The 7,500-nt window shown below is 36.7% G+C and overlaps 1 pseudogene; it reads left to right on the top strand.

The window, feature by feature from the left end:
• Positions 1–156: 156 nt before the first annotated feature.
• The window catches only part of LOC137650717 (lysosomal acid glucosylceramidase-like), a 46,635-nt pseudogene continuing 39,291 nt past the window's right edge, over positions 157–7,500 (top strand).

Genomic DNA, 7,500 nt, shown 5'->3' with positions numbered 1-7,500 from the left:
AAGGCCAAATCCACCGTATCTGGTGAGCTATGAAAATCAGCTAAGGCAAGTCTCCTATTTCCAATTTTTCACCTAGCGACAGAGATTGTTGCCAATACTTCCAGAAAAAAATAATAGATCATGACGCCATTGCGTCATATGAGCCCTTTGTTCACGATGAATCTCCTAGGGCACAGGGCACCAAGCACGCCCAAGTGTGGGTCGTCATTGTACCAGGGACGTCTTACAATGATTAAGGTTAGCCTTAATTTCTGGGAGAAGAATTTAGAAACAAAGCTTTCTAAAGATACATCAAACGATAAACTGCAAATGAGGAAGGACGTCCTCAGAAGGCTTGCAAATGAGGAGTACTAATGTATGAGCACCAAAATTGATGGAGTGGTGCATGTTGTGAATATCTCCACAACAAATATATTCACACGTCACTAACCACGTAAAATGCTAGCCAGCTCACATATATATAATAAGGCCACCACGGCATCTCTATCCAGTTCTCACGACACATTGAGAGTTACCTCTTTGCTAGCCAGCATGCCCAAAAAGGACATGAAAGGGATGAAGGTACCCAAAATGTCCATTACACTCCCCTCAGGATACCCCACACCACCACCTGTACCGGTCAGGGCCCAAATATCCCAAAGCAATGTCAGCCAGGACATGCTTGCAACCCAATAGTCAATGACCCCCTGCCCCCAGTGTGTTCGTAACTGAACTTGGAAGGACAGTAGGTCACAACTTGGGTCAGGAGGGATCATCAGAAAATACAATCCTGCCAATCGTCACCATTAAGGATGATGCTGTAGTTGTACCACCTGAGAATGTCCACTTACCCCAGAACAGCCAGGAAGAGACAGAACTGGAGGTAGAAGTAGCCCCACCAGCCTCGACAGAAGAGAATGAGGTGGTGGACGACGAAAACACAAATGGTGGGGCATGTTCCCACCACATCATATTGACCAAGAGGGTGGAAAAGGACCTTGGCCAATGGCTCTAGAACTACCTATACCTGTACGACTGTGAAGCGCCCAGGTGAAAAAATACATCAAAGATGAAAAAGACAATTACCGAGTCGGCCTGCTCAATAACAGCCCCACTAACCTCCAAAGAGATTGCATGGTGGCTGCGAACAAAGAGGAAATGACCTACTCAAGATTTCCTTGAATAGTTACCACTCGATTTTTGGAAAACAGTGGTGCCGGTTTAGGGTCATTGTTTTACAACTCTCGCAGAAGGTTCTTCTTATGCAAATGAAGTACACACAGTGCTATGTAATACCTTACCTAGTCTCTAGATGCCTTGGCCTTATCTGCACTCTACTTCTTGAGGCGATTTACAGCTGTAATGAAGAGGAAATACTAATGCTGGATCTGCTGCATCATGACAGGGTGTCACACACTACTTACTGTAAGGTCACTGTGGGTGTAACGGCTGTTGAATGGAGGGTGTGGTTTCAGGGTCAGCCTGTCACGGTGGGTGTCTGCTGGGTTTGGTTGAGTAGTTACCTTTATGTCACGCCTAACTTCAATGTTTTGTCAATCATACCGTCTGTCGCCAGTCGCTCTACAGATGTACGATGGCCATGCTCATATTTCTGCAATGTTACCGACATCAAGCGATGTGTACGATCATTCCGTCGTTTGACCGGTCATTCAAGATACAAATCTGCCTATCCTCGTACTCACCAACTACGGATGGTCATATTTTCTGGCAACACTCACCGTCGCTTGACTAAAAAAAAAATCGTATGTAGCCGTCCAGTCAAAATCTTAAGAAATTAATCCATTCTGATGTTAACGGAGCCTGGAGAGGTTTTTAATGGATCGTACCTTTGTTGTTCTGAACTGGGTCACTTCCTCTGATATGTGGAATATCATCAGGATGATAGAAAGGAATGGGAGGTAATCAGCTGAGAGGTAAAATGGATAGAACATGTAAATAGAGGAGCAACATTTAGTCGCAAATGTGAATATTTTTTTATTTAATCTAAGCCTTCTTCACTGCTTTAAGGAATGACAGCCATTTTTAGAGACATTGAAAATGACTACCATCAATACTTTTCTACGACATTTCTCTTTTTTATATATAGTCTCCTTTGTATCTTCGCTCTACCCTCGCACTGATAGGGACCTGAATAACATGTGTTTTTGTCACCGTTAACTGTTAACAGAAACCGTTGTTGGTTGAACAAGAAATAGCCTGTTATATGTTAAGGCCTTTTTCCCCGCAATTGATGTATGTATAAGCCGATGTTCTGTAATAAAGTTACTCAGTTGCTTTCATCCTGCCTTTGAGTCACTACCTTCTCTCGGCCCGTCACATTGGTGACCCTGGAGTGACTCACTCCTCTCGCCTTCCCCCCCCCACCCCCCCACCCCCATCACCGTTACCATGGCGCCTTCAAAACATACCTTCTGCAGCAATACTCGCCGTCACTAGCCGCCCGTATAGCAAAGTTTTTTCAGCTCTCTCAACGAACGTTGGGGGACCAAAGGGCTTCGCGCACCCTCAGGAAAATGACCAGTATCACTCACCTGCAACCTGCAACCTGCTGCAGATGGCTCTCCTCGTGAGGTGAACCTACTACGTGCCCTTTTGATAAGCCGTTTACCCGAACATGTATGCGCTACCATACCCGATGTCGATAGTTTACCCATAAAGGACTTGATGACCAAAGCCGACGCTCTTATGGACACCCACTTCATGACCTTTAAGACCTCCTTCAACGCCTCCACTCCTGACGAAGAGGACACCTATTCAACGTCAACCGAAGCTAACGTGAATGCTGTAGGACACACATGACTATGAATACCATAGGACATACATGCCTATAAATGCCGAAAGACATACACGCCTATGAATGCCGTGGAACACACATGCCTACCCCGTGACGAGACGGAGCGGCGACAAAGCCACCCATCATCCACCACTGACTCGCGCCCCAACCCATGACTTCTACAGCCAGTCACTGCCACCTACCGGTGGCATTTTTGCTACTACCACTCCAGATTCGGGGCTGCCGTGAAGAAATTTACAGTATGTCATTTTTAGGGCGGGAGCCATGTACAACAGTGCGTCATAAGACCAAACATAGTAACGACATTTCTCTTTTTTCTATATAGTATCCTTTGTATCTTCGCTCTCCCCTAATACTGATAGGGGCCTGAATAAACATGTCTGTTTTTCTCACCGGTAACTGTTAACAGAAACCGTTGTTGGTTGAAGAGGAAGCAGCCTGTCATATGTTATGACCTTTTTGCCCACAAATGATGTATATATAATTCGATGTTCTGTAATAAAATTACTCAGTTACTTTCATCCTGCCTTTGAGTCACAACCTTCTCTTGGCTCGTCACACTACTCGGCTCTCAGATGGAGGAAAGACCTAGAGATAAGACTTCAGAGAAGGCAAACAGAGAAGATAACCAGAGTTTAACCATTATGGTACATGTAGAGCAATAGCCTCTGAAGTAATGCAACAAATAGTGATTAATAATCCCCGGTAATGACGTTGGCAAACTCAGCCATGTTCTCTAGGGATCAATTATGTCCCACAAATGGAATCACTTGGTTTCAATTCTGTAAGTTAATTCGGTTTCGAAAATGGATGACTATAAATGATGGTTCTGCGACAAATTCAGTAATCATTATTATTCTCTCATACATATATATATATATATATATATATATATATATATATATATATATATATATATATATATATATATATATATATATATATATATATATATATATATATATATATATATATATATATATATATATATATATATATATATATATATATATATATATATATATATATATATATATATATATATATATATATATATATATATATATATATATATATATATATATATATATATATATATATATATATATATATACATATATATATATATATATATATATATATATATATATATATATATATATATATATATATATATATATATATATATATATATATATATATATATATATATATATATATATATATATGTATATATATATATATATATATATATATATATATATATATATATATATATATATATATATATATATATATATATATATATATATATATATATATATATATATATATATATATATATATATGTACATCGCTCATACATCTAAAAATATCTAATTTAAATCCAAATTTGTTATTCCCAAATAATTTTCTCTATGACTTTTAAAATTAGAACCTAAGAATTGAGTAAATTTGTCTCACTTCCATTTAGAATATAAGTAACTCTAAGCCTAGAGGCAAATTGACAGTTGATCTAATATGATGATAATTAGTTTTTCGTCCACATTAAAATATAAAATGTGGTTAAAACTTGTTTTAATCCTGACAAATTCTCAGAAGATTTACTATATATAACTCTAAAATATGCTATGTCTCTCTCTCTCTCTCTCTCTCTCTCTCTCTCTCTCTCTCTCTCTCTCTCTCTCTCTCTCTCTCTTTAGGTTTGTCTTGCTGAGATCAAACGTTCATGTGTTGATATTTGTAAGTAGAGTGTGACATTGCCGTCTCATATTTAAGTTTCATGCGGCTTTGACATTTACAGCGTGACTATTTATAAAAAAACCTCCAATTCCACTGAAACTTCATTTGTAGTCGGTTGTTTTGAAAGAGTCATTAAATTAGACGAGTTTCATTCATTCACGTTAGAGCATCATTCACCCAACAAACATCAGGAGCGGCGTGCAATTGAAGCTCCCTTCGAGTAAATGAAATCAAATTAATTTTCTCAAAATATTTATCTATTCATTTCTTATGATAAGTATCTCTTTACAAATACTGGTAAATATTTTGATTATGTTCAGTGGGTTTGTGGACAACGAACCTCATCACTGTTAATTGTAATAGAATTTCAATGGGCTAAATATTTATCTGTGTTTTCTAGTTCCCAACCAAACATTAAGGATCACTCAGTTGTCAAACGTCTACCATTTCTTATTATCGAAACATTTGTTTCTTTTAAGATTATTTCGGTGGGAAATTAACATACCAATATGAAGGTGTATTTCTATAAAATGCATAACTTTCCTTTTGATTTAGTAGGTGATATTAGGTCGCGCAAAAAAAAATTGATAAAGTCTTCGTAAAGATAAAAAAATAATGTCGTTGAGTTCAGGAGTTAATATGCATGACTCCTTTTAACTCGATTCGTCTTGGAAATGCCTGATAAGAAATGAATAATGAAATCTTTACCGATACAGGAAAAAGGTCTTATTATAAAGCAAATGTCCTTGCAAAGGAATGAAGTTGAATATCTGGATCCAAACCTTTTGCGCATTGTTAGGAACCAAAGAATAAGGGAGAAAAAGTCGGATAAAAATATTTTGATAGTTACAAGTAAAACTCCCACTCGAGACACTCCCACAAGAGGCAAAGAGGACGTCTCATATTTTTTTTTTCCACAGTCGTAAAGTTTCATGAAATAATAATAGATAATTGAAATAGAATCAAATTACATATCAGATTTCATGATGTTGTCGTTAAAAATTAGGGTTGCAATAGTTTCTCTGAGGAAGTAATCGGTAGTTTCAGAAAATTATTGGAGAATCCGGCAACTTAATTAGGCCAGGAGCTGATCTTCTTAAGAAGTATTAGGTTACCCCCAAAAACTACTAGATCTTGTATTATCCCACCCTCTTATCAACTCAGTCGGTAAGTGGACTGTTATACCACACACAATGCCCGTTAAAATTATCACAGATTCCCTAATCCTAAAATGGGAACGAGTGCAAAGCTACATTAGGTATAGTTGGCTTTATTAATTCTGGTACACCTCACGGGAAGCTAAGGAAACGTCTGTTACTGTATTCTGTAACATGTAAGTGTTAAGCAAAATGAGAAGCTATTGGCAACGCTGCCTTTAAAACAAAATCGCTACGTTTGTAAAAAAGTAATCAAAAGCATATTTATTATCAATATTATGAAACGCTGCACAGAAAAACTATTGTTATTTGCTTGACAACACTTCGCAATATTAATAAAAAGGCTTTTGATCCCCTCACTTCAAGTTCAGCGACTTTTCCAATAAGGCAGCATTGCCAACAGTTTCCCTTTCTATAAACAAAGCGATACCTGCTACAATGTAAAGCTGTCACACGTCTCCTTAGCTTCCCGTGAAGTGAATCGAAATAAGTGAAGACAACTGTACTGTTAACTAGCGAAAGAGCTTATTCAGGCGTAAATGAATTAGCTAAGCAATGGCCAATGGATTGACTCTATCTTGTTCCCTTCCCACGTGAATGGAAACCGATTAACTGAAGGTGCTCCTAATTGATAGAAATTATTCATCGAAAATATTAGTTTTGGTTTTTATTGATTTTGATGATAAAGTTTTCAAGAAATTTGGATTAGGGTTCTATTATTTTTTTCTTTTCTTTTTTTCTGAGGGGTCATATTTTACTATCAGTTAATTACTAGCCACACTTCAACTGGCAATGCCTGTTTTTTACAACATCATATGATGGGGCAGCATCTCCATAAGTTTATTTCATTTCTTCGGAGGTCTGTTTTGGGGTGCGACCTTTCAAGTATACACACATGATCACTGCTCGGTACTCCATGAGTCGCACCTTACTTCAATCTAAAACCTCTATAAAAGGGAGCGATATGAGTTCAGTGCTGCAAATTATTACGTGACCTATACACTAATGTACCAATACACGGGTGGACTTTTAGTCATAAATGATAGTCCTAAGTTGGTCAGGGGAAATCTTTAATAAACGTCCCGCGTAATTTTTCAGAGGACTATTAACTGTTCTCTTGATTCTTTTAGGAAAAGAGATTTTTTTTTTTTACTTTTTTTTGTAATTCTGATGTGAATTAATTTTAGGATTCCTTTCTTCGATTTCCCCCAAAAATCTTTACCTCTATTTCCATCGAACTAGATGAGAAATCTTTCCATTAAGCTCAATGTGGGCTATGCTAACCATTGGAGTTTTTGGGAGCTATCTTAACTTGATTTGTATTTGATTTAATCAAAATTATCGTTTGGATAAAAAAAAAAAATCCAAACTAAATTCATTTTGGCTTTTGTATTTTTGAGAAAAAAAAAAAAACAGGTTAATCACAGAAGACCTTTTCAGATATAGAGTATTTGAGAAATAAAGAAGGTATTTTTATTGGGAATATTAATAACCTTATTATTACCATTATGAACATCTTTACAGTCAAAAGCTAAGCTGAAAAATATGATGAGCTATGCAGGAAAAAAAAAAACTTTTGATAAGATTGTTTTTATACACCAAATAATATTTTGGTAAGAAAATAAAGCTATTGTTTCCGAAAATTAATTAGAATAAGATCGTAGAATTAAAGGAGTTTAATTTCTTCTGTCGCGGTCGGTATGTTTCCTCTTTATTCTTTTTGGAATGCATGAGAGTCCTGTAAGTTGCAGGAGGTTGCTGCTTCCTTTTAGTCTCTATGCATTAATTATATCGTCCGGTTTCATT

The sequence above is a fragment of the Palaemon carinicauda genome, chromosome 12 (genome assembly GCF_036898095.1).
Source record: "Palaemon carinicauda isolate YSFRI2023 chromosome 12, ASM3689809v2, whole genome shotgun sequence".
Lineage (NCBI taxonomy): Eukaryota > Metazoa > Arthropoda > Malacostraca > Decapoda > Palaemonidae > Palaemon > Palaemon carinicauda.
The sequence above is the reverse complement of the archived record's forward strand: the minus strand, read 5'-3'. Positions and strand labels throughout refer to the sequence as shown.